Source organism: Lathamus discolor, chromosome 5, assembly GCF_037157495.1.
Source record: "Lathamus discolor isolate bLatDis1 chromosome 5, bLatDis1.hap1, whole genome shotgun sequence".
NCBI classification, from domain to species: Eukaryota; Metazoa; Chordata; class Aves; order Psittaciformes; family Psittacidae; genus Lathamus; species Lathamus discolor.
Window position 1 is genome coordinate 47,434,523 of NC_088888.1, and position 27,428 is coordinate 47,461,950.

The 27,428-nt window shown below is 44.4% G+C and overlaps 1 protein-coding gene across 4 annotated transcripts in view; it reads left to right on the forward strand.

The window, feature by feature from the left end:
• Positions 1-7,432: 7,432 nt before the first annotated feature.
• The window catches only part of HIVEP2 (HIVEP zinc finger 2), a 146,835-nt gene continuing 126,839 nt past the window's right edge, over positions 7,433-27,428 (forward strand). For 3 of the 4 annotated variants that reach the window (XM_065680696.1, XM_065680695.1, XM_065680697.1), the window contains exon 1: positions 7,433-8,073. The gene's annotated coding sequence lies outside the window, so the exon portion shown is untranslated. Of the gene's footprint in view, positions 8,074-8,819; positions 9,444-27,428 lie in introns of those variants that run through there. The other variant, XM_065680698.1, reaches the window with a different exon arrangement.

Here is a 27,428-nt window from a genome sequence, read left to right on the forward strand (position 1 = left end):
TTTTAAATCTGATAAAACTGGTAGTTTTCTTGGAATAAGGGAGGGAAAGAGGGACAGCACCCTATTGTTTTTTAGATTTTGAGACCATCAAAGCGAGTGTTCATTTCTGGCTCACCCTCTCATCATGACTACTAATTTAATAGATGATACTACCAATAGATACACCTTCCATAATCCACAAAAACCTTCCTGTGCCTGAGAGCCCTGGCAGCTGTAGGGCAGGGAGACTGAGGAGCTGTTTGCAGCTAGGCAAAGCCTGCTCTGAAAGGGCTGCCATTGTGGCAGCCATTGCCGGCTTGTGCTCTGCCTGCCTGAGCATTTAGCCAGTTGAGTGGTCACACTGGGAGCACAGTGCACAGAAAATGGACAGAAGTGCTTTTGGTATGTACCACCCTAGATCTCTAGTGCCTGTTCATCCCTTTCACTTCTGAGTAACTCCCAATAATTCCTCTGTTGTCTCAGACACTGCTGATAGTTTTGCAGAACTGCCCTTAGTAATTTCCAGACCTGTTTGTGCACAGTCATAGCCAGTATAGACCCCATGACTGTGATGGCGAGTCTAGAGCTCTCTCCCTGTTTTGTGCTTGCTGTCTCCTACATATGTGAAACCTTGAATTGTACAGTTTCAGATATTACAGGAATTCTATTTTACCGTATGACAGGTTGTTTTAGACTGTAACAAACTGGCAGAAGCAATTAAAATTTGTATTATACACATTTTCAAAATGTAAATACATTAAGATGGTTTTTTTTTTTTTAAACCATTTTATTTCTTTACTTTCCAGCTGAAGTTTTGATGAAATTCTTCATGAGAAGTTTTAAGAACAGTATTTCTTGGGAAAAAACAAGTCCAATACAGAAGACTTATATCATCTGCTAATTTCGGTGAATCACAATTTTAGATGTTTTGATTATCTACTGTAATGTATGAGCATGTACATGAGCATAATTTAAATCACTCGCTCCAAAGTGAAAGGCTCTGATAAGCCTCAAAACGCAAAGTTTTTCAGTTACCCAGGTTGTTAAAACATTTATTAATGACCCACTGTTACAACAGTTGAAACAACATTGACATCTGTGTCAACTTTTTTGGTAGCAAAAATGTTGCATTACTACACATGAATAACTCAGTGGCATGAGATACAGGTAACTAAAGGACACTGTCTAGGTGTGTCAAACAAGTTAAGACAACTGCGTAAAGTTTCCTTTGAGCTTGTTCAGCCGAATGATTAACTGAACAAAGTGCACTGTCAAAGGTAACCACTGTCTGGCAGTAAAGGAAGTTGTTCACTCATTTGGTGGCAAACCTTAGCTAATACATAAGCTGCAAACACTGTCTGTGTCAGTATTGCCACGACATCCATGTGATGTGCTGATTATCCCCAAATCTAACCTTTTTTTTTACAGTTAGAGAAAGCAGTCTTGATATTTATCCCACTTTTGGCAAAAGGGGTGACTAGGGTAAGTTATAGTCACCCCTACATTACCCTACCTTTGATAATGTAGGGGTGGCACTTGCTTTCAGACAGAGGATTTATTTTTATCTCAAATGACACTGCATTTGCTCATGTCTATCTTCATGACCTTCCAATTGCTGCGTTTACGAACTTTCATAAACCAAGACTGATTTATAATTCAAATCAGTAGCTTGAACGCCTGGAAAGTTCAGGAACTGGAAAGGGCTTAGGAAGCCTAAGACGTACAGAAAATGGCTGAGGTCCTTCAGTAGGTGGCACACTTCCCTCTGAATCAGCTGTGAAGGAAGGTAGTTTGCAGGATGCTCCGGGTGCTGGCCTGTGGGAAGATTCTCAAGATGCAAAACCAGGAGGGCAACCAATGTGGTTAGGAAGGTTCCCATGACATGCGACAAAAGGGTGAAGGAGATAGGATAATATGCTCAAATTCTAGCTAGCTGCAACGTGGCTACTGTCATGTTTTTCTTATCCAAAGTGCCCTCTGCCATTTTGAGATGCCACGACATTCTCCTTTACTCTGATTGCAAGTGGTCACTACTCACTATTCACTTCTAAGAGTGGTCTGCCCATCTATCTCTCCCCAGCCCATACATGAAATTCTCTGTACATGAAGCACTCGAGGTTTCTTTGAATTGGAAGATGATGCAAAATTGAAAGGTGTCTATTTGAGAAGAATGCTAAATGAAAGGCTATCAGGCCTAATGCGAATATAAATAGGTAAGCTTTCAGAAAATTGAGTTGCTTAATTGTTCAGGTTATATATAACTCAGAAGTTGCTAAATCACGCCATGTCTTTGCCAGGCTCTTACTTCAGCTGTTCCTAGAAAAATTGGGGCAAGGTGGGGGAGAGAACCAAGTATGGTATATAAAAATACAGAGGAGCTATTACTTTTTATTTGAAGAGAAATAACCAGTGTCTGATAACATGGCCCACTTGTTAGCAAGGCAAAATAGTTTTAAAAATGCCCCAAAGTAAGGGTCTTTAAAAAACTTAATAGGATTGAGATAGTAAAAAGGATGTTCAAAGAGAACCTGGCTATAGCACTTACAGTGTTCATCAATCTCACATGAGAAGTGCACAGGATCACTTGGCTGAGCTTCTGGTCAGCACCGTAGATTTTCCTATTTAGGTGGCTAACTAGCTGTGAAAAAAACTGGAAATGAGTAAAAATAGTACAATTTTATTTAAAAATATTTTCCCAGAATTCATGGGCTTTAAAAAATGTTCCCATGAAAGGGCATCGTTTCAGAAAATTCTGCCTTTTTCATTTTTCTGCCCCTTCCAAGGTCGAGTGATGACATGTTATTATCAAGCTGTTGATACACACAGCATGTTAGTTCTGTGTCTGGAAATACTTTATGTGGAGAAAATCACTTTTTTTTTTTCTTTTCATTTTTTTTTTCTTTTCCCCCTAGGAAAAGCTCAATATAGCAGAAAAAATATTTTTCCTTCAGGAAACAGAGCCATTTGTTCCTTACCAGGCAAACAGTACTCCCCTTCCTTTGGGCCCTCTGCCAGAGTTATTTACACACAGGCTTGCTCAAGCTAACCACCTTGGCTTCAGGCTCCTTTGCACCACTTGATATTGTATGAGCTTGAATCTGTTGTGGATAAAGAAGTGCTTCACTGTGACTTCTTTGTGTTCTGTGAAGGACTCATGAGCACACTCCCCTATGAGGAAAGACTGCCTTTGTTTATGTAGAAGAGTAGACAAACAAGATACAGCAGCCTGGATACAAGGAACACATAGGGAGCGGTGTTGGGCGGCTGAACCGGCAATGTCTTTTTCTCTTTTCTCATAAGGTAAGACAGCACTTGAGCAGAATGAAAGCAATGTATACAAATGGGAAAGTGGGATGCTGTGGCTGCAAATGCATTTTATGGTATTAAATGATAAATTATATGTGAAACTCATAGCTGCTAGTTATCTCCGAGAAGAAGAGCTTGGGATTGTCAGTAGAAGGTAACTCTCAAAATAAAAATGCCCTCAGTTACCCAAATTAATACTGCTCTACAGACTAATTTTGTACTGTGTTCGGCATCCAAAGCAAAGCGGGAGACAAATGCAGCCATTTTGGGGCTCTCACCAAGTCTTCTGATCTAGCTTGGTCTCCCTTCTCACCCTTCTTCCCAGCCCCAGAGCTGCTGGGGGTGCCCCTCAGGCTCTCTGGGAGTCCTTGAGAAGGGGCTGGTGTCAGGGACCCTCACCCTTGCCGGCTGTTCGTTGCCCCAGCATCCAGCTAAAGGCCCTCTCTCATTCATGTGGAGAGAAAGAGCAGGTCCTCCAAAGGGGAGGAGGACAGAGGAGGGAGTATACCCTTCCTTCAGCACTGGAAACCACCTCTGAGTGTCTTGCAGCTTTGCTAGTAAGTGCAAGGAGCCCTGAATGTAACTGGGGACTTAGAAAAGGCAGTGGTGGGGGCAGAAGGTGCGAGGGCAGCAAGAGACGTTTATGGTCCAGGCAGTTGGAAAAAGGAGTGAAGGAAAGTGGAAGGAAGCTCCTACACAAATTAGCACAATGTGTTTTAAACAACATTGATAGGAAACTATTAGTATTTGTTTATTTATGAGGAAAGCCATTCCCAGATAGTTTCCCGTAGATTTTCTCACTTAACCAAACCTTAGGAAGAGGACGCTAAACAGCAAAATAACACTGCTGATTTTGGTCTGCAGTGTTGCCCTCTGAGGCTTTCAGAAAATTGGATACATTTACTCTATTTTGCCTTACACTACTCACACTGAAAGTAATAAATCATATCAATCCCTTTATATGAAGGATATTTTTTCTTTTGGTGCAGCTCTATCTGCAACAACTTTGTGAAGAAATAGTGAAGAGCTCATGGTACAGGTTTAGGGACCAAGTAATCTTTTTCACAAGAAAGAAAAGGTGAATTCTTTAAAAATTGTTAGCTCTTTTATGAATAGTTATTTAACATTTCAACTCAACTGTACTATTATAGAAAAACTACGTAATGCTTTCTGTTATCTACTTCGGGAGCGGCACAGCTTACAAAACCAACGGATTCTGTATGTTCTGAGATCAAGTTTTCAGAGCAATTTATAGTGTTTAATAAACTGTGAACGTAATCGCTGAATATTATCGTTCTGCATTGTGCTTGCTACTAGTGGCAGCTGTGATGGCTAAGGTGCTTTCCAAGCAGCAAGAATGACTTCTTTTCCAATGGATCTGCAAAATCTGTATTGAAATAACAGCTGGAAATATCACACCTGAGATTTAAATCTTAGTTTAGTTAGAGTGATAGTTCTATTAAACGCTGGATGTAAATGAATCATAGAATGGTTGGAAGGGACCTTAAAAAAATCCCAGCTGCAGCCCCTCTGCAGGACAGTCCTCCTGCCTCATGCTCCCCATGGGAAGGAAAGGAGGCTTGGTTGTGGATGAAGATAAGTCTGCACTCAGTTACACCCATTCCCCTACAGCAGTGCACAAAGCAGGACCAGACTGAAGGAACCACGCAAAGACCTCCTGGGCTCTTTGGCTGGGGGGGGGGGCTACTCCAAGCTAAGGACACTTGTGGCTGCAAGTTGTGCAGCCTGTCAAAGCCTGCCCTGGGGTTTGAGCCAAACAAATTACATACAACAGTGAGGGTCTCTGAGCACATGTGTAGCTTCACTCTCTGCCCTGGGAATACGAAGGTGCTCAAGAGCTGTTAACTCTAGTGTGTACCTTGTGGAGCCACAGTGCAGGAAATGGCTGTGGCTCAGATGCTGCAATACTAAGACAAAGAGAACGTGGGAAAGGACACAAAGTAAAACTTTCTGAGGTAACCAACATAATTGAAAAAACCAAATGCAACACTTATTTTGAAAAGCATTATGGAAAAAACACTTTCTACTTTGCTTTGAGAATAACTGTCAGTAAATATTTTCTTAAAAATTATTTAGAACATTGAACCTTCTTGCAGTAGCTTCTGTTGGCTGGTCTCTGTGACAATAAAAATGGACTTCTTAAGTCTTGTGAAAGGCAGGAGAGAAGCAGAACATGCAGCAAGGAGTCAAAGGTGCTGGGCAGAATCCTGCAGCTTCCCAAAGGAAAGGTACTGGCAGCCATCATTTGGGGCAGAGGTAAACACAGTTGCTGTGGAATGTGGCAGGATGGGAAATCCTCAGTTCAAAACAAATCCTAAGCACTCCTGTCTCCCACTGACTTATTCTGACATAACATCAAATAAAGATCACAAGCCTAAGGTCAATATGTTTACTCAGACAGAATAATTCCAGTCAAACAATACTCAGTGTCAGCAATGACAGTATCACTTGCACTGAAAATCAGGAAAACAAAGACAGGCATGCTTACAAACTTAACAAGGAGGAAGAGACTGTCAGCTGTGGTTCAGTCCTCTTAGCACTGAAGAAGCTTGCAGGAGCAAGCCTTTTATGTGACAGGAATTATGTTATCCTAAAACTGTAATCATGCCAGATGCTTGTGCCTGCATCACTTGAGGCACATCCCAAGAATCCCTGAGACTCCTGCACTGCCTGGGCTGAGCGCAGTGGAGCCTGTGAGCCTGAGCCAGGGGCCACCAAAGCCAACAGAGGCCATGGGCCACGATAGCATGACAGGCTATTTATCAGTAGGTTCTGTGCCCTTTATTACCGACCCCAAGTACAGAATTGTTACTAGTCCCTAACAGCCGCAGGAGTTCTCAGCCACTGAAATTATGAAATACTGGTTTTATTTGCCATGGCATCTGCTGTAAGAACTACAGCTTTCAGGATTTATGCGTACACTCTTTCCCTTTCATCCATGAGGCTATTTACCAAAAAATCTCAGGTGCTGGTATGACTTCCGATGTCACAGTGAGAGTTGGCATCACATCGAATCAACTCACGGCAGCCTTCACGTGCGATTGAGTGGCTTTCTCGAAAGGCTGTTCTGCTCTGGAAATTAAAGGCAGACCCGCTTTCGCAAAGGCAGCACTCCCCTGTGCCCAGCGAGACCGGAGCCCGGGCACGTACCCCTGCGCCGCCCGGGCTTCCCCGCTGCGGAAACACGGCCGCTGCTCCCCGCGGCTTTACGCAACTCGCAGCCGCTGCCAGCGGGGCCGCGGGACCTGCCCCGGGTCCGGGTTCAGCCGCGGTCGGTCAGCCGACCGCCGGGCCGCCGGGCAGCGGTGGGACGCTCCCCGGAAGCGCACGCCCCGCCCCGCCAGGAGGGTATTCCCCCTGCGGCGCCCCGGCCCTGCCCCGCCCCGCCCCGGGGCTGCGGGGGGTGCTGGCTGCTGCGGGAGACCGGCCCCGCCACCGGCCCCGGCCCCGCCCCGTTGCCGGACGTTGCTGGCGCTCATTGGCTGCAGGAGGCCCCGTGAGCGGCGGCGGCGGCGGCGAGGGGAAGCGGGGCCGCGGTCGCCGGGCGGGCGTTAAGCCGGCGTGAGATGGTGGCGGCGGCGGCGGTGGCGGTGGTGCGTGTCCCCGCCGGCACTGTCCTGTCGCGGTCACGGGCCGCGCTGGCGGCGAGAGGCTGTTAAAATAAACGCGTGTGTGTGCGGCGGAGCCCGGCGCGGCTCTCTGCCCTCTGCGGACCGCTTGCATGGGCCGTGTCCTAAGGGGTGAGAGGGTCGGGTGCCCGCCTGCGCGGCGGGCAGAGCTTTGCCCGGTTTCGGTGGCGCCGGGGGCAGGGCGGGTGGTGAAGCCGGCAGCGGGGGTCCCGGTGCGGTATTGTTCTCCCTGACAGATAGCGCGATCCCGGGCAGGAGGGAGCGGGGCGCGGAGGAACGAGGAAGCGCAGGGAGGGGAGCGGGCAGGAGGATCCCGCGTCCTCCTCCTCCTCCTCCTCCTCCTCGCAGGAGGAGGGAGGAAATTCTGGGGCCGGGAGGACGCGCGGCAAGTCGGGACCGGCTCTCCTGGGAGTTCCCTCGGCGGGGAGGGGGAGGGGGAGCGGCGATCTCCGCCGGCGGGGAGAGGCCGCGGCTTCGCCCTCCGAAGCCCTGCCTCCTCCCTCCCTCCCTCCCTCCCTCCCCTCGCCGGCTGCACGGCTCACCTCGCCCCTCGCCGCCTCACACGCACACACACACACGCACACACACGCGGGCGGGCATCGCCCATCACCCCGCGGCCGGGCGCTGCCGGTCGCGCCCCGCTCGCTCGCTCGCTCGCTCGCTCCCCCGCCGGCGCGCGGGGGGACCCGGTGACGTCACGGGCGGCGCGCTCCCCGCGCTCGCTCCGCGCTCGCCTCCCCGTAAGTTGTGTTCTGGGAAGTGGTGCCAGGAATAGCCCGGCAAGACCGGCCCGCAGCGCCAGCGCTCCCCCCGCCCCGGGCAGCGCGGGCTGCGGCTCCCGGGCCGCCGCCTCTCCCCCGAGTGCAACACCGGCCCCTCCGCCGCTGCCAGGGCGATGGTGGTGATCCTGCCCAAAGAGAGGGAGCGGAATGACCTGCCTGCAGACAAATGCGTGAAGCGGGCTCCGCTCGGCCACTGGAATATCGCTGTCTGTCCGTACATATAAAGAAGCACCGCGAGCCACCTCGCTCCTCCAGGCAAGCCCTTAGCAAAGGAGCGACGAGAGCGCCCGGCGGGATCCGCAGCGGCAGCAAGGGCACCGGGAGGGCTTCCCTCCTTGCCCGCGGTGATTCTCCAGGTGAGCAGCAGCGGCTACTGCGGGCAGCCCCCTCCTCCCCCGCCCGCCGCTCGTACCCTGTCAGCGGCACCAGCTGACAGCCGCGCCGAGCCGCCTGCGGGGGGCACGCCGGCGGAGGGCCTGGATGCGGGGCGCCGCGGGGTCGGGGTGCGGGCCGCGGCGCAGAGGGCGGCTGCCAAGCCGGGGGGTCCGGCGCCGGCGCTCCGAGGGCCGCCCGAGCAGCGAGCAGGGGGAGCCGCCGCCGGGCGCCCCCGGCCGCGGGGCTGAGGGGGTAAATGGAGGGCAGGCGGCGGGAGGCGCGGGGGAGGGCGCCGGCGGAGGAAGCCGGCGGGGCTGTAAAACCGCCGGACCGGTAAGTCACCTCTGTGGCGGCGGCTCGGGGCGCTGGCAGCCGGCGGCACCGGCCCCGGGGCACCACGGCCGGCGGCCCTCCTCCCGGCCCGGCGCCCCGCTGAGCTGGCGCGGGAGGGGGCCGCGGTCCGGCCTTTGTCGGTGTCACGCCGTTAGGAAATGCGGGGAATACCCAGCTTGTGAGCGTATGCAGATGAGGAGCAGGCTGCCTTGCGTAATCCCCTCCTGTGGCGGGGAACAGGCATGGTCACCACCGGGGACAAGCGCCCGCCTGGGGGGGGCCAGCCTGGCGGGGCTCTCTCCGCGGCTTCCGGCGCCCTCCGGGGATGTTGAGGGGGTGCCCTGCAGGGGGGAAGCCGGGGGCCACCCGGCGCGGCGGCAGGCAGCGCGCCGGCGGCAGCGGGGTACGCGGTGGGGTGCCTCCGGCTGCCATGCCGTCCCCGGGAGGTGCGGAGAGGGGCCGGCGGGCACAGGGGGTGCGCGTCCGTGCGGGGAGCCCCGCCGCCGCCGCCGCGCCGGGGTGCGCGTGAGTGAGCGTGTGCGCGCTGCGCCGCGGTGACTGTTCCCTGAAGTGGGTGGGACGCTGGCCCGTTCCGGGAATGTTCCATGACGTGTAAACGCCACAGGAAGGGGGTTAACGAGGGGCTCGGCCGGGGCCCTCCCTGCTGCCCTGCCTCCTTCCCCCCGGGCCGCCCGCCGGCGGGGCTGTCTCGGGGGCGGCGGCGCGGGGGCCGCCGGGCGCACGGTCCCTTATGTAACGCGGGGTACGTGTGCGGCCGGCGGTGATTATGTAAGCGGCACGTCCGCGCTTGTCGCATAGGATACCTCACGCCAGCACCGCGGCGGGAGGCGCGCAGGGACGGGCGCCGCGGGCTGCGTCGCCTTGTCCCCGCCGCTGGGGGCAAGCGGCGAGAGGAGAGGAGAGGAGCGGAGCGGAGCTGAGGGGAGGAGAAAGGAAAGGAAAGGAAAGCCCCGGGTGATGCCCCGCAGTCCGCGCCGACCTCCCTCCGTGCCGGGCGGTACGGCATTACCCGCGGTGTGAGGGAGGGGATGTCTGCGCGCCAGGTGCTGCCCCGGGAGCCCCGACCCGCGAGGGGGGGCAGGCAGCGGGAGGCCCCGCCGCCTCAGTACATCCGGCCCGGGGGCTCGGCCGGCAGCGGGCTAGCGCGGCTTGTCTCTGTGGGCAGGCGGCCGGGGCTCGCCCCGGGACAACGATAAAAGTCCTCCGAGCTTAATTTCCCAGAAAAAAAGGTTATCTGTTTTTCTTATTAGTTGGCAGTAGCGGTCAAATGTTGTTTATGTTCAGGTTTGGGTATTTCCCCCCCCTCCCTTCACCTTTATATGATAATTGCTGAAATTAAGCTTCTCATCAAATATTAAAAGGTTTTTTAATGACACGAATTAATAAATGCCCTTTTAAATTAAGCTAATAGAAATACTAATGAGTTTCAGCATAAATACTCAGCCAAATAATTTCCCTTCTCTCATTTTTAAAATGAAGTCAACTTCAGTGTAAAACCTGTCTGGTTTTGTGCGTTATGAAATACTATAGAAACCATTTTATGCCTCCTTAGTCAAGGGTGTTACTTTGGGGTTTTATTTTTGTTCTTCTAATTAATCTGTACTGTCAATTACTACGGAAGAAGTAGATGAAGTGGTCAGGGTGGCAAAAGCAAACCATTAATGGATAGGTTTGTGTTACTGTGTGCCATGGGGCTGTGCGTACAGCCGGTCGGTGCCTTCTGTTCTGTGTCTGCGCAGCTCCCAGCACAAGGGGGCTCCGGTCATCGGCAGGAGTTCTGGGGACACCGGGTACTTGCGGTAATTACCGAATTAAAAGAACTACTGGTGTAACTGGGTACAGATTCAATGGGCCCAGTTTCTAAATCCTGTTGTTGTTGTGAATTACCGCAGACCACGAGAGGAGTTTGATCCTCAGGTTATGAGGACGTAGTGTAGAATCCTCAGTATTTCGATAGTGAAAATGATATACAGACGTGCTAAAGAAATGCATCTGTTTTTAAAGATAGGAGGGTCTCTGCCTGCTAGGTTTGCAGCATGTGGACATATTTAGATAAATGCTAAATAACCTGTGGGTTATTTTTATTTACAGTAAAGTGTTAAATCTTTCCTTAGCCTTCCCATCAGGAGATACTTCTGAACCTTCAGGTATGGATTATCTGAAACTTTCTTCATTACTTTTTTTGCTTTGCCTCATTAAAAAAAAAATAAAATTAAATGTCAGTGTTGTAGCTGAAGCTGTGAGGGTTTTTTTCTATGTGAGTTTAATGAAGTCGCTACTGTCATCTGTAAATACATTTAAGGTTACTCTGGCTTTCAGCTGTGCAGGCAGTAGCGGTATGGTAAGGGTGTCATTACTTCTGTTGATAGAACAATCCAATTTTTTTATGCTTTATAGGCTGTTGTGTTGGCATTATTTTCCAATGGCTATTGGGCATAGGAGTTACATACATCCTGACGTGGCATGATGAAATATCACTGCTACGAATAGCAATAAAATTGAGCAGCACTTGTCCCGAAAAAGCACAGAGGACTTTTAATTGTGTATCTAAGTCCAACTGTGTGGCAACAGGGCAGAATGCTTCTTTACAAAGGCAGATTTTTAGATTCTCAAGTGACTAGATTGCCTCATATGTGTGATCTGTTTACAAACCTTCTTGTTACTATGAAGACAAAACAGAGAGCCATATGAATTCATGTGGTCCTTGCTGAATAATGGTACATGTGTCTGCTTGAGCGTTTGGCAGTATATCTTGTTTAGTTTATGTGGTGGCACCCTACAAGGCCATTCTTTTTTGACGTTTAACTATTTCTAATACCATTGGCTGGACTTGGTTATATGAGTAAACTTATGACGCTGGTCCACATGTTTGTAACCAAAGCTGGAAGTTTTTAAAGCAGAATGTTAATTGTTGAACATTTTGCCAAACTTCTTTGCGTATTCATTTATTTAGGTTGTTTTTAGAAGAATTAAGGTGAGTTGGGTTTAAATGAAAGTGAAAGTAGTGAGTACCATTTTGCATGTTCCTCTCATCATTTTGGAGTCATCCGCAGGGAAAGTTACTGCTCCTACTTTTGAAATTTAACTGTATTGGGTAAGGTAATGGGAATACAGGAGCTGTGTAGCTGGCAGAAATGATTTACAGTTTATGAGTGAAAGAATGCAATACTTACCCATCACAGAAAAAAAAAAAATGCTTGCTATTGAATAGTATTACTGTAGAGTATACAAGTCACATAACTGTGACTTGTATTATGAAATACGGCAAGCTGCTTCTCAAATTGGAGTATGGTGGGGCTTTGTGAAAAACTGTGGTCAGTTTTACTAATAGTTGTTCATCCAGCTCTGTAAGTAAAGCTCAGCAAGTACTTGCTTCCATGTAGTTCTCACTGGGTTCTGTGAAAGAATTCCAGGTAAATTGCCAGACCTAACTACTAACTTTCTCTGCCTTCTTAGGTCCTAACATAAATCAGGGCCAGCAAAAGTTGGTTGTTTGTGTCAATGGACTTCACGCAGGGTGAAGAGAGGAAAATGTTTACCCATCTTACCTCAGTCATTGAGAGCTAGTGAACCTGACAGTGTTCAGCTTTAAATTATTGGTCCTCCTAGCAGGAGGAATACATAATTATCACTAGATCTGGTGGGGAAAGTCTTCAGCAAGAGTTAATTACTAATACTCTTGGGAGCTCCATAGAAGTGTTAAAGCAGAGGCTGCATACCTTTGCTGTTTGAAAAAGGTCCGATAAGTTATGAGGAAACTGGTTTAAAAATTCTTGTGTTTAAAGAGGCAGGTTATCTTTTCCTTTACAGATTTCTTAAGCAGCATCTCTGCAGTAGTATGTTACAGATTATAATAAGTGTTCTGGTAGTTACTTGGTTTACTCCTCTGATTAAACTGTGCTTTTTTGTTTCTTCAGTAGAAGGAACTATCTAGCAGTTCCTGAAGAAGTGAAGAAACAGCAAGGGGAAGCGTAAGCTAGATGGAAAATGGATAACAGTATTTTTCCCAGGTTTCAATCAGTAATTATGGATGCTAAGTAACACAGAATTACCACAGAAGAATGAACGTTTCAAGCTGGCTGTGCCATTTTAATGGGAAATAGCTGCTTTGTACAGTTTTGTTTCTCTTTTGGGGGCTTAAACATTTTTTCATCAGACTTTGCAACAACTGTTGTGTTTCAGCAGGAAATATTAAAAAGGAATTAATCGGGGCATATTTTTCATTCCCAGGTAAAATTAGGACTTGTAAAGGGGCTTGTCTGTGATAGCCTGAGAGAAAAAAATCGCTGTAAATAGAAGTATTAGAAGTTGTTCCATGATAACCGATTAGTGAGCACCTACTTAGATCTTAAATCATCAGTGAATTTAAAAAATAAGTTAATCCCTGGAAACATCAGGCTATATTTTTTTCTTTAACTGAAATAGAAAGTGGGAGGCACCAGTATTTTAGTATTTTGAACATCTGTTCTTAAATTAAACAACTGGCTTTACCCTAACCACTCATTTTTAACAGGTTATCCCCACTAAGATTTGTCCCCAGAAGCCTCTCCCACAAAGCTATGAGCATGGAAAAGGTGTGAGAGGGTATGAGTAGAGGAAACAATCTGATATAGTGTTTCCAAATCCCCAATATGAAACAATCAGAAGACATACATGTATCATGTGCAATTTTGTCTGTCAAATTAAAAGTCTCTTGACTGTTATTAATAAATGTTTTTTGTGATTGATTTCTTGCCATCATTAATGTGGTCTAAACAGAAGTGTTTCTCCTTGCTCTGAAGAAGTTTTGTGGATTCTAGGTACTTATTTTAATTTTACAACGCATTTTGTGCATCTGCAGAATGGACACTCAGAATCGTATGTCAGGGTAATAGCAGTGGAATGTGGACCACAGCTGTTAATGATCACAGCATTGCTTGTATTTCTGTATTTCCTTGGTCTGCCCTGGGCATGCCTCTTTTACTGTTTCTCGAAACTGAGTATTGCTTTTTACTTTTTCATAGATTGTCAGTAAGCAAAGACCTAGATGTGTTTTTTTTTTTTGCTCTGCTTTCTCTGGTTGGGGGTCTCAGGGTGCACCTGCCAAAAATACACCACTTCGATGGTGGTATTCTTAAAGTAATACAGTGTACCGATGTGAATGTAATTACCTGATATAAATCCCCCCAGTACATGGTTCTGCTGATGGGACAATTTTGTGCAGTGGTTATATGATTATTTTTTTTCTGAGTTTATGTGTGGACGTTCTGCCTCTGTCAGCGTAGACTTGGTCTCAATAAAAAGTTCTTTCTAAAAATGACACAGACTGTAAGTGATGTAATAATGTAGCTGGCAATGGGTTTGCGGCCACTGCATGTGCGCATGGGTTTGTTTTGTTACACCTCGGTTTGTGTTTAGCAGTAAATTATTTCATTGTGGTTTTTTTCTTGTGATTGACAGTTCTGTCAGGGTCTGAAAAATGCAGCCGCAATGTACAAGAAAATTCATCCTGCACAAAAACAATTGTAAAGAATCTCTGTTCTTAAGGATGGAAGTTCACTTCATTGCATCAGTTGTAATAAACTGCTGCAGCTAAAATCTCTGATTTATGTAAGCTGCTAAGGGGTGGGGGAAGGATGTACAGCCTTTTTTTGAAAGGTATGCTTTAATTGCTGTTGTGCCATACAGGAGGAACTCAAGGTGTGATTGCTACAGAAAGTTTCGGTTTTAGACAGCCGTTAGTTGGAAGTTCCATACAAAGGAAAGCGGTTAGATAATTTGCATTTATAGTTCAGTTTAATAGGAAAGTGAAAACCGGAGGAGCCAAAGGAAAAAGAAATTACAGTGTCAGGTGGCTTAAAGGTAATGTGGTAAAGTAGGGTTTGACCCTCTCCATAAGAAAATGCTAATTAAAAAACAAAGCATCATACTCCCCCACCCTTCCAGTTATTTTATATAGTGTAAAGTTAAGTTTAGACTTTTTTGGCTATAAAGGCTAGTATTGCTGCTGGCCTGACTATCTTAACTTAATCTTCCTCACCTTCCCAAACCCTAAGCGCATGCCTGGAATTTTCCTCCACTGGGCTTGGTGGTGGACTGCTGGAGCTTGGGTGCACCCCTTACCAAGTGATTTATGAGTATGGAGTAGTACCGGATGTTTTCTAATAAGCAATTTAAAAAGTTGAGAGAATTTTCTAGTTATACATAGTAGAACGTGATATTATCTCAGAGAATTTAGTAGAGCAGAATGCTTAATTTTGTTGAAATAGTATTACTTAATGAACAGTTTCCCCATAGAGTAATATCTGTGCTTAGGCTGAACGGAGGTTTATGTTTAAGAAAGTCTAACAGGGCAGGATCAAGCTTATCAGAATTAGTTTTATTAGTCAGTGGGGTTCTCTTGCATGTTGGGGTTTCTTTTGGTTTGTTTAAATAAGATACATGGACCGATCCATGTATGTATTTCGTATTTGTGGTTTGCATTAAACCAAAACACGTGTAGGGTGTCAAGAAAGATAATAACTGGGGTTACCCATCATTGACAACAAGATGTGATGCTGTTTAGTTAGAACAAAACCCATTTAATTTAGACCAAAGTCAGTATTCAACAGAGGCTACGTTGCTGGCATCTATTAACAGTCTTTATCGCTCAGTGTAGTTCATTTTGAGCATAGACTGTTCACAAAAGTTCTAAAAGTATGTGGAGTTTCATGTCCCTTGGCTTTCAAAGGCAGCTAAAATAAATAGTTCAGTTAGCTTGAAAATATGTCTCTATTTGCTCTAACTACTGTCAATTTATGTGGGTTTTGAAAGTGTTTTCTTTATTTCTGTACAAGTGTAAGCAATGAAAAAGGGATGCTCTAGAGACTATTGTAGGCCCCTGGTTAAGTGACATCTGTGCATGCTGACAGTCCTCTATGACACCTGTGAATGCTGATTCATATTGAGAGTCAAATTTATAAAACTATTTTGCTGATGTTGTAGAAGAGAAAATCAAGTACAATTCATGGTCTTCTGTAACAATATAGGTGGACTAGTTTTTGCTTTTTCCCATTTAAAACCAGTTATGGTTATGAACATAGTTTCTGAAGCTGTGTATGGAAGTTTTTTTCCCCTTGCATTTGTTTGAGATAAAATGGTTCTTTAGTGGAAAAGGTATTTATTTTTGGCTAGACATTCATAGGCTCGTACAACCAAATTCCCTATCCTATTTAGGTCAGTAAAACTTTCTACACTTTGGTAAAGGTAGAATTTAACTGTGAACTTTGAGACCGTGGAGTTGGACCTCTTGATGCCGTGTAACATGATAGTCTGTTCTGGTCACCAGGAGAGGTCGTGATCCTAGGTTCTTAAAGAGAGTTGGCTTTAAAATCTCTGCAAAGCTACGTGAATATAATTTCTTCCAACATTCTTAGTAAAATTGTGTCAAACAGAACTTGCAGCCTGTTCCATTATTTTGTGTTTGGGCCTACAACAGTAGCAGAATTCCTCCAAAAGTTAGTGCATATTTTCACAGTGCAGCTTTGCTAGAATCCTTGTTTTCTTAAGACTTAAATAATGGATAAGCTACGTGTATCTGATTTTGTAAGCTACAGTTAATTTTCAATACAGACTTAGCAAAATGTTAGTAATACACCTGAAGAAATCTGTGGTAAGTGTAAGAGTAGGACTCATTTATGTAATATGCTTGAGTAGGAAATGATGTTAGTGATGTTAGCATGATCTTCATGAAACACAAACTCACAGAAAGGTGTTTGTTACAGAGCTACAGTAATGCCAAGTGCAGTGTTGCTACCTCTGCAGTAGGTTGGTAGGGTGGCAAAATGTTGGGATGGAGAGAGCAATACAGTTGGTCTAGTAAACTATCTGTCATGTTTAATGTATGACAGTCATGTCTTTTTTCGTTTTTAATCTCTGATTAACTTAATTACTAATTAAAAAAATACACAAGTCGTACTCATCTTTCACCTTATTTATCGTAGAGGTAATGTCAAGTATTCGTGAAAAACTTTGGAATCAACCATGGATTAGTAAAACTACCACATAATTCAGAGTAATTAGTGGGGCAGTTTTGAGTCGTCTGTGTTTTTGTAAAGAAGTAAGGCTGTAAGTTGGATCTGGATCTGCTACGTAGATCAGTTCCAGTACGAATCAGTTCCAGAACGTAGTAGAGAATCATAGAATAGTTAGGGTTGGAAAGGACCTCAAGATCATCTAGTTCCAACCCCCCTGCCATGGGCAGGGACACCTCACACTAAACCATCCCACCCAAGGCTTCATCCAACCTGGCCTTGAACACTGCCAGGGATGGAGCACTATGAAGGTTCCCCTAGCACCTTTATTTGTTATTGACAAGATGGCAGGTCTGTGAAGTGTTGGGGGACAAAAGGATGAAATACAGTTCCTTCATTTTCTCTGCTTTGTTTTTAGCTCAGCTCACTGTTAGTTTTAAACTGTTATCACATAGCTGTGCAATGATTCCATTAAATTAGTGATCTCTTCATGGACAAAAATTCATCACTCTGTATGTTGCTTTTATGAACAAGCGTGGCAGAGAGGTGAGAAAGTTATAGACAAGGAGATGGAAGGATATCAGATCCCCCAAAACTTCTTTTTTGGAGCAAGGACAAGGCGCATTTATAGAGCACTTTGGAAATGCTTGTTTTGCTTCGTGGTTGTACAGGTGCAGAGTTGATAAACCTGAAACTTTCATGATGTCAGGTTGACCCAGACACATTCAGTTGTAAAAGATAAGTGTACAAGAAGAAGAACCTCTGCCTTACTTTTGGTCTGTGTCCTCTATATGATGCTTTATAGCAGTGTGTCTGGGGTCTTTGCTTGTTCTTCTGTAGTAATGGCGAAGTAGCTTTCAGTAGATATACCCTGGCATTCCTTCCCTTGCTCCCCAGATTACTCCCTACATGGCAGGAAAGACACATGTGACGATGGAGTTCCTTTACGCACGCCTCTCCAAGGTTTCAGTGCAGCATATTTTTCACAAATGGATTGATTATGAGAGAAACCTTGTAAGTTTCTTTCTCTCTCACAGCCCTAGTAATGAAAGAAGAAAATAAAGATGCTAAGCACACGTTTTTGGATGTGTGCTGATTGAGAATGAGGCCCAGAGAGAAAGGTAAGTAGGCTGGGGAAGGAGGGTTCTAATGAAACTGTCAGTGGATTGTAGTTGCCTACAAGCAGTTATTTTTTTATCAGAGCAGGTCTCCCTTTAAGACCTCAAACTAAAGAATTTTAGTATTTATTTAGCCTTTCAAATCCCTGTTCACTCGCCAGTTGTACAAGCGCATCTTGAGTAACTAAGATCCTAGAGAAGGCAACATCGTGGATACACTGTAACATCCTCTAACTTCCATTGTTTGACATCTCCACTGCTCATTTACACACAGGATACAGTGCTGCCTTATCTTGCTCAGTACTTGCAGGTATTTCTCTTTACGTTTTGCTTATGCACTGTTTTGATTTAATTTAGTTGCAGTATCATTTGATCCTGGTCAATAGTTCAACCCACTTAACTAGCAAGCAGGGGAATAAATGAAACCAATTTTAACTAACTCATTCTCAGTCAAGTGGGTTGTCTGGCAAGCCAAGAGTGTAATAAATAGATTTTGTGGCTATTTACAGGCTCAAACACTAGAAAACAGCCGTGTTTCCCAGCATCATTACATAATTCAGTGTTACATCCAGATGAGGAGATTATACCTGTTTTTATCTCAGCCAAAAATGCGTTTTTTGCCCCTGCTATGAGGTTTCCTATAAAAATAAAAGTTACACCAGAAATTTGAAAGGAGTTGCTACACTGCATGAAGAAATACTTAAGTATGCATGCATACGTATATGCATATATACTATACCTTTATGTGACCATAGTTTCTGCATCCAGTCATGTTCTCATTCACAGTACCATATACCTGGAATAACTTAATAAGAGGTCATGGTTGCAGGTCTGGCTTGTTTGTCACTGAGAGGAAGATTTGTCCTAGATTCAATGTAGGTGTAACTTCTTACTTATTTTAACTAACGCAAATGAACTTACTTATTTATGTGTGAGTATTGGCATTTATTTCACAAGTGTGTATACAGGTATCTATGACCACATGGTCTTTCTAAAGCATTATTCACTGTTCCTGGTACATTGCTGATGCATTGATGCTAACAGTCAGTAATTGAGCATGGCCAATTTTATTGCCTATGACTGATGGAGCTAAGGTCATGTCTTGTTGGACCCTGAAGATGTTTGTCCTCTAAGTTGAAGCACTTTGAATTCTTTTTTCATCCTTTTGTTCCTGAAGGGCATAATCATATCACTCTTGCTCTAGTCAGTAGGCTAGAGGATCGTTTCTGAGGCCCTGTCATTGGTGGTGCATGATAGTCAGCTTGTACGTGGTGCTCATGACCTCTCACTCCCCTGTTAGGACACCCATTTCAGCACCATGGCTGAACTTGTGGTGCCAGGTCTCGTGGCTGTGGGAACATGACCAAAAAGTCAATCCATGAACAGATTACCTGTGTAAATAGATTACGTAAAGAAAAGATATAATAAAAAAAACCCCACTTGCATCATGCCAACACTTGTTATCTTGTTGCTTGACCTTCCCTTCCTCCGGTGGCAAGCCCAAAGCAATCTTGCCCTCATCTCACAGTTTTCTAATCAATGCCCCACAGCCGAGAAGATGACACCAAACTGTGCTCGGCACAGCTTGTGTTACTGTGTGAACTGCCTTGTCTCTTGTGAATAAAATGAAAACGCTGTCATTTTGGATCAAATCCTGACTTCAATAAAAGTGCAGAATAGGAAGTTGTTATTGATTTTATTATTTATTTTCTTTTCCTTGAGGCCAGGATTTTGCCATCAGCTGTAGGTAGGACTTATACTGCTGAAATAGTGTTCCTTGTGACTGTCTCAGCCTATAAATGGAAACCTTCAGCCTGCTCTGAAGGTCTGCTCTTCTATTGGATATAGTAACACTAGGTGAGAATATTGGAGGAACTGTCTACATGGAAACAGCCTCTGGATGCTTCAGGCAGGGGAGACATAAAACAAAAGGCACTCTCAACAGAAATGATAGTTACGTTGCCAGATGGTAGAAGGTAATTTGGAAAGAAAAGATGTATTATCTACCCCAAGGTGCTTTCATTGTGATTTGAATATAAAATGTGTGAAGTCTTACGTACAAGTGTTGAAACTGACAGTGGCTCAGAGCTGTGGTTTTAGCTTTTTTTTAGTTATAACCCATTTGAGAAAGGAACTTTCTGGGTTCCTGACGGCATCATAGTTCTAGCAGAATTTGTGAGCTTGGAGCCTTGACTGTACCTTACCTGTGCTGTATGCTTGTTTCTCAGTGAAATTCCATTGTCTGGGTTTAGAACTGCTTATTAAGGTGTGAGAAACTTCCATGTCATTTCAGCTTGTGCATCATATAATTTATATATATATATATATGTATAGTTTTAGTGAGGTCTGATACCTTCTTGTTTAAGGTGGCATAATTTCAGTCCAGCATAAAAAGATACAGGAGAACAATATTTACGATAGGTTTGCAAGGTTCTAGTATGATGCTTCATTTTAATGTAACCTGCCTCTCCTATGTGCGTAGTCCTCCGTCTGAAGACCAGTCGCAATGGTCTGAATTAGCTTATCACTGCTCGCTGGGTTTCTGTTTGCACTTCCCCATTTCTAGATGTAATTTTTCATAGAATCTTGCACCTGATGGGTTGATTAGAGGGGAGATGAGCTAGTTTCTTTTCTTAAATGCTAAAACAAAATAAAGGAAGATGAAAAACCCAAATCAACCAAAGCTTATGATATAATTTTAGAATGTGTAACCTTGGGCAAAAAGGGCCATTTGTTGAAGTAATTCTTGAGTAACCTAATCATTTGATAAGGATCCTTGCCTGTTTAAGTTGTTGGTTGTTGGAAGCATTCCATTTCTAAATTTGTGCCTTACTGCATACCCTGAGGTATGTGTACAACCCGCTGTAATTGCACAGTTTATTATTTTATTAATGAGAGCTATGATAATGTGTTGGCTCATGAATTCCCTCCAGTCCAGGTATGGTCTCTTAATTGCCTAGGGTTCTACAATTCCAACATTTGTTCTGGAGATGATGACCTGGAGCAAAAGCAAAGCCTTTACAAGCATGGTTGAAAGAACTTAGACCTTGCCCCAACACCTGTATTTGGTGTGATATTGCAACCAAAGGCTGGAAGTGTGGGGTATCTTTTTAACACACACCTAATGAATAATAATAGAGGCAGCAGAAGTAAATTCTTACTGCTTAATCCTGAGTACCTGAGACTTTGCCAGCTGGAAGGAGAGGGACGTGCACCTTAATTGGCCTTCCTAACCATAACAGAGCACCCCTTCGTACTTCTTTGATCTGGGTCTCTCCTGCTTGCCTCTTGTGCCTGAGTGGCTGGAAGACTTGCACTTCATCTGCTGCAAGGCACACAACAGTGAGCAAGCATCTGGCATGCAACAGCAGCTCCTATTTTTAATGAGCCTCAGGGGTAGCAGGCATACTAGGGTGCTCGTTCCCATGTTCCAGAAACTATTTCTGTGTGCAGATACTAGACGCACAGTACAAGAACAGGGAGCAGCATCGGGAGGTGTGGTCTGTGGAGGAGTTGGGGAAATCCAGTTTATTGCGTCTGTAACTCTGGAGACAAAACTTTCCCGTAAAAAACAATGTCAAAACACCACAACCTCAAACAACTAGCACTTGCGTCTCGGCGCTTCCCAGCTTTACTGGTACATGTAAACGTTTGACCCTGGGTTTGCAAAATCCGGGGAACTCTCTGAGGACATTGTGGGCAGCCCGGGTCCCCCTAGCCCATGGGACATGAGCTGGTGAGTTCCCACTGAGTGCACTGAGGGCTGCCTCCTTACTGTGGTGGCTAGTACGGTTTTCCACGGCTGCTGAAACTGCTCATTACAGCGTTTGGCTCCTCTACAAGGGCTTTTCATAGCTGTAGCCCCTGTGGCTTGCTGCAGCATGGTTTTCTGGTGGAACAGATGGGATATTACGTAGAAAGTTACTGTATTTTTGTATCACTGATTTTTATTTATTTATTTCACTGTTTGTCTTTTTTAAGTGGGTTTAGAGCATAAGTACAAAACTTGGTATTAGATTTGCCTTTGATATATTAAACTTTATATTTGTGCACTTGTGCAGTATTTTACACTGGTAAGCGTGTGCTTTCTGAAGTTTTAGTGAACAGATTTTCATCATTTGGATTGAATTTAGTTCAAAACACTGTAAGGGAAAGAAAGCCTATGAAAGATCTCTGAAAGAAAAAGTAAATGTCTTCTTAAACAAGCTTTGTACTCACTGGATTGCAGTTTTGTTTTTAAGTCAGTAGAAGTGTTTTCTGTATTCTAACCTTTGGGGTTTTTTTAATTGATATCATCTGGTCAATTTGAGTGAAAATGCTATTCCCATTAGAAAAATATTTACTCTAAATATTATTGTTGCCTAGGATCTTGTTGAATTCATAAGATACAGAAGCAGTCAAGTTGATTTAATATTTTTAACATTTTTATAGTGTTTTCTCATTGTTTCCATGAAAGCAATTTCAATAAATATTTTAGCAGTTGCTTTTGGTTTCTTGAAATTAGGTTACCTATTGTTGAAAACTGCAGGTTCTTAAGAATGGTTTTCACATCTGGTTTGTCTTGGTTAGACATTTGAAATAAAATATAAATACTCGAGCAAGCCCTGAAATAAGGGTTTGCTTTTTCTTCCACTTAGCATCCAGGACTTAATCTGCTTTTTCTAAAGAACCTCTCTTAAGTCATTACTTACAAATGATAGTTACAGTCACAGGGTTTTGGTACCACTTAGCCAGATCACTTTCATGTGTTAACTTTAGTTTTTACATGTATGTACATTTTATACTATATGCATACATATATATTATTTTACATATATAAACTCGCATATAAGAGTGTATGTATGTACATGTGTACACACATATACACTCTTCACATTGTACCCTTATGGACACTCACACACACCTGCAGTGTATGGGATGATCCTATTTGAAATTTAACATTTATGGTTTTGTCCTAAATCCAATCCTTACGACATAATCACAGTAGTGTTTTTCTCTTTGCAGCACAGTGTTTTTTCAGCAGCTTCTGAATGGCAGGTTGTGCATCCCTGTGTCTGGAGAGCCCCTGAGGTACATGAGGGGAAGGACCAGTGCTGGTGTCAGGGTCCTTCTGGGGCAGGAGAGCATGGCATGGGGCACCCAAGTGCAGTAGACGAGAAGACAGATGATGGGGGATACTTCAGGAATTTCTGATCGCTGCCCCTTCACTGATGGTTGGGTTGTGTCCTTCTCAGTGATGGGCACATAGTGCCATATTTAGGCTGGGTGAAAACCGAGCGCCCCACTTCTGTTTTTGCCATGTGTGCTCTGAAGATAAACAATTACCTGCTATCAGGTGTTCGGCAGCTTGGACCTTTTCATCTTTAGTTGCCTTGTTTTCCTCAGAACAGTGTCACAGGATGTTTTAATTATCTGTTTATAGGATTGCTTGAGGGAATTCCTTTAGCGATGAGACACTTCAAGGAAAAAACTCAAGATAATGGTTTTTCCACTTGCACTTCTCAAACATCTCTTCAAATGGAGGTGAAAGAATTGTGAAAATGTGGTACGTAGTTTAAATTGCCAAGTGATATGATACAGTGGCTTTGTGCTAAGTATAACCCAGATGGGTTGTAAAGGGTAAAAAGCTTAACTTGTTTTGTGTGAATCTGTAAATGTGTTAAATATTTTGTAGGCAGCCAGCTTTAAGACTTGGTTTCCATATGTATTTGTACTTATGATAACCAGCTTCTATTTTGGAGTGAAAAAGCACGTGTCTTCATCAGCATACCAACAGCACTGACAGTTAGGCCAGTTCACAATTTGCATCTGTCCCTTTGCTTTAAGTTTCAAACTTTAAATGAATAAAACCAACACAACAGATCCAGCTCTTAAAAATATTGGGGTCATATTTAGATGCAAAGTATACTGCAGGGAATGCTTGGGACCTTCTCACCTCAAACTATGGTAGAGATGGTTTAATACTATTCTTCAACTAATGGAACAGTAAGTCATAATTACCTGAAGATTAAGTCTCAGGACGTTGATGGTTGAGTGAAAACACTGTTGTTCCATATTATAGTCTCTGTTTTTTAACAGACACTATATTGCAGCAGGCAGCCATATATGTATGAAAAATGTCTATTGTGATACCATATGCCAGTGCTGAGTGGTTACACAGCCTGGCCACGTGCTGTGATTGTGCCATGCGGCAATTGTCTCAGCACAGTCAAAAGTACAAATTGTGGGTGCATTTTTTTCATTGTCAGATAGTGGACTAAAAATAGTTGACCATGCTTACCCTGAGTGAGTGTAGTGCTTTATGGTCAAATTTCAGGAAATTGAATGGCTGTCTTACATGTTGTTTAGGATGCTGTGCATAGTGGAAGTGTGCTTAAAGTACTTTGAAGGTTTTGTCCCCTTTCTCCTTCTCTCAGGAGAACATCACTGCTTCCCCCATTGCTGTATATGATTCAGACTGGATTTTGATTTAAAAGTGCACCTGCATTTTTAAGGGTCAGATTCTGATATTGAACTAATTCAAACTGTCTTTGCTAACGTTAATGCTTCTTTGATTTGATGCAGAATTAAAATCAGATTTTCTTCCTAAGACTGTATATTGTGTACTATAAGTCACTGCCATCACCAAAGACTCATTTGTCTGCTTTTTTTATATTGAAAACAGTCCTGATGACTAGTGCTAGACTGACAACCTTCAGGATTAAGTCTTCATGCTAATGTCAGAACAAGAACCATTAGAGGTTTCTTCATGCTTAACTGGGCAGTGGATCTTCGAGATAAGCTGTCTTTGAAAAATATAAGGAAAGGGTAGAAAACAACCAAACCAACTCATATCCTTGCAGAAGAATATGTTTTGAAAAGTGTCCAGAATCTACTTTATAAATAATTAAAAATACTATCTTTGCTTAATTTTTTATATATATATATATAGTAAAATGAACAGTTTTCATAAGCTTTGCATATCTCCCACAAAAGATATGATTTATTATGACTCCAGGAGGCAGACTGGTGGTTGCCTACTTTAAGCTCTAATACTCAAAATTACCAGGGCTGAAAGGCTGGCTTCAGTTCTTGGTGTGACCACAGGGTGGTTATTGCAGAAACACAATAAAGATACTCTTCTTCAGCTAGTGATGGTAGAATGAGAATCCAGAAGAGCATTTTCCACTCATTTTCACTGAGGTTCATTAAATTAAGTGCCTCTGTTTGAAAATCAGCTTCTATCAAGTGGAGCACTGCTACCCAATCTGTCTCATTCAGCATACAGAGGAAAAGTCTAGTGTCCTGGACACCAGAGGTTGTTGTGCGACGTGCTTATTGTGGAATGACTGTATTTATCACTGTATTTTGCAGTGTTGTTCAGCAACTAACAAAAATGGGTCTAGAATGTGTCTCATGATGAGTGGGAGTGTTCTATAAGCCTCTGCCCCAGGGGAGGATCAGCTATAACCAAATGGTTTCCTATGGGTGGGTGGTTGGACAGCTCTTTAAAGCTTCTAGTGGTGGAGACTCTGAAACCTCCCAGATGGTCCCATTTGGATTCTTAACAGTGCTTTCCATTAAAAAAGTCTTTCTAATGTTTAACTTAGGCAGGTAATAATGGTGGGTAGGACTGCAATCCAGGTTCTCCTTGCGTTTTCCAGGTAAGTATACCAAAGGTTTACTTAGGGTCAGATGCACAGTCTGTAAGACAATCAGTTACCAGACGCTGAACTCCAGCATGCCACTAACCAATTCCTGTGCTTTCATCCCTTTGCTTAAGTTTGTGGCCCTTATCTGCTTCAGAAGGACAGAGGTGAAATTGAAAAGAAGCATCTGTATTCCCTTTGCTGGGTTGTCAGCCATATCTGACAAGGGAATCCTGTAGTTTTACACTCTAGTTGTGCCCCAGATGCATTCACAAAACATGTTTTACTCCATGGGATCAAAAAATACGTAAGGCTTGATTTCCAGATGTTTGCAGAAGTATGGGCTGTAGCGAGAGCTTAGTGCACTTCTGTATTGTAGTAATACTCTTATACAAGCTGTACAAGAAAAACAAGAGCAGCACAGCTCCAGAGCAAATATTGTTTCTAGTCACATACGATACTTTGCAGCTGAGCCTGGTAACACGCTGCTTAGCTGTTTTGCTATGCAAGTGCAGAGAACGCTGTTAGCAATAAAGCCACTGCTGGTTTCTCCTCCAAAACCTCCCTCCTTGCAGTGCATTGGAAATGACTGAACTTTGGCCCTCAATCTGCTGACACCCTGAGGGAGTGTAAATGTAATGACGTCTTTGCTTGTTTCAGCTGCACAACAGGAAACGCTCATGGCCTCCCCTTCTTCCTGCTCTGAGAAAATGCTGCCTTTTTTTTTCTCTTCCCCTCCCTTCCCCTGCAGTCAAGCGGGCTGAGACCTAGTTTCAGGTCTGGGCTCGGCAGGCAGCCGGTGCTCGCACAAGGCCCCCATTGCTGCTGCTCCTTGCCGGGGCAGCCAGTCGCCTCCCTATTGCTCTGCTGTGGTGGTGATGCCAGAAATACGAGCAGTTTAGTTTTGCATTTTATTTTTCCCTTTCCCCCTGGAGAAGTGCCTGAGAAGAGAATACAGTTATGTGGCGATGGCTTGCTCCCCGGAGCATGTCACTGGATACTGGCTCAGCTGCAAAGAGCAGGATGGTCAGGTGATGATCTGCCTTGGGGAGACCACATCACTTGCATAGTATAGAGGACATGCTGTCAGGTGGGCCTTCAGGGATGCCAGCATGTGGTCCCGATAGTGCTGAATAATGCTGAATATACAGGGCCTGAACAGATTTCTTTGCCTTGCTGGAATACAGAGACTTGCTTCTTGCAGTTTAACCCTCTCTGGCTGCTGCTTTTACACTTCATAACCAAAACAGGGGCATGAGTAAGAATGGTTGCTTGAGAAACACAAGCATTTTGCAGCTAAGTTGGGGAGGAGGATTTTGTCTCATCGAAGTCAGCCAAAACAGTAAAGCAGCACAGTGTTCTTGTGAGTGAAATGAATTAATTCAATCTTCAACTGTTAATTCTCTAATGACTGGGGGGGTGGGTTGCTCTTTAAAAACATCAAGCTCATACGCGCTAGGGAGTTTGCATATTGTGGCGTGAGAAGAGGCACTCAGTAGTCTAGAGTACAGGATCCTGAATTTGGAAGATTGAATTAATTTTGAACGTAAACAGTGCTGGTGTGGTGCTTATTCATTTGCTTAATGTTGCATGGGCATATTATTTGACGAGCAGCTTTTGTCTGCATCTGCAATAAGCACATTCTGGATTTACCTCATTAATCTATCACCCTACCTAGCTAAGTAACTGCTGTTTTTAACAAGCTGGAGTTACGTAACACGGATCATGCCTGGTGAGATGCTTGCAGTCAGGGAGAGGCAAGATAGGCAAAGAAATAACAGCACCCAAGCTTTTGTGGAATAGGATATGACTGGGTTTTGAAATCAAATACTGCGTGTTGGTACTCTCAGCTGTACAGACAAGGTCCAGGTATTCATCATGAAGATGTGGTTTGAAACAGCCTTGGGATGGGAATGTTTAACAGACAGAAGAGTGAATTTGCTCAGGCATGTGCAGTCCTTGGAAGGTTTTATATACGTGCATGCCAAATGCACCTCCCACCACCTCCCCACCATTGTTTTTCCTCTGAAAAACCACTATAGAGTAATAAATGGGTAAAGTGTCTTAATTTGAACTGCTTTCACGTGTAAAAGAAAATAATCTGATGAGCTGTGATTGCCCCTATAAAGCGTTGTATAAATCTCTTTTCTTCTTTTTAATACGCCCCTATAGGGTCATTAGGCATGTATACAACACAACAGTCCTCTGTCTCGAGAGATTTTATAACCAATTTATGGAAAAGGGG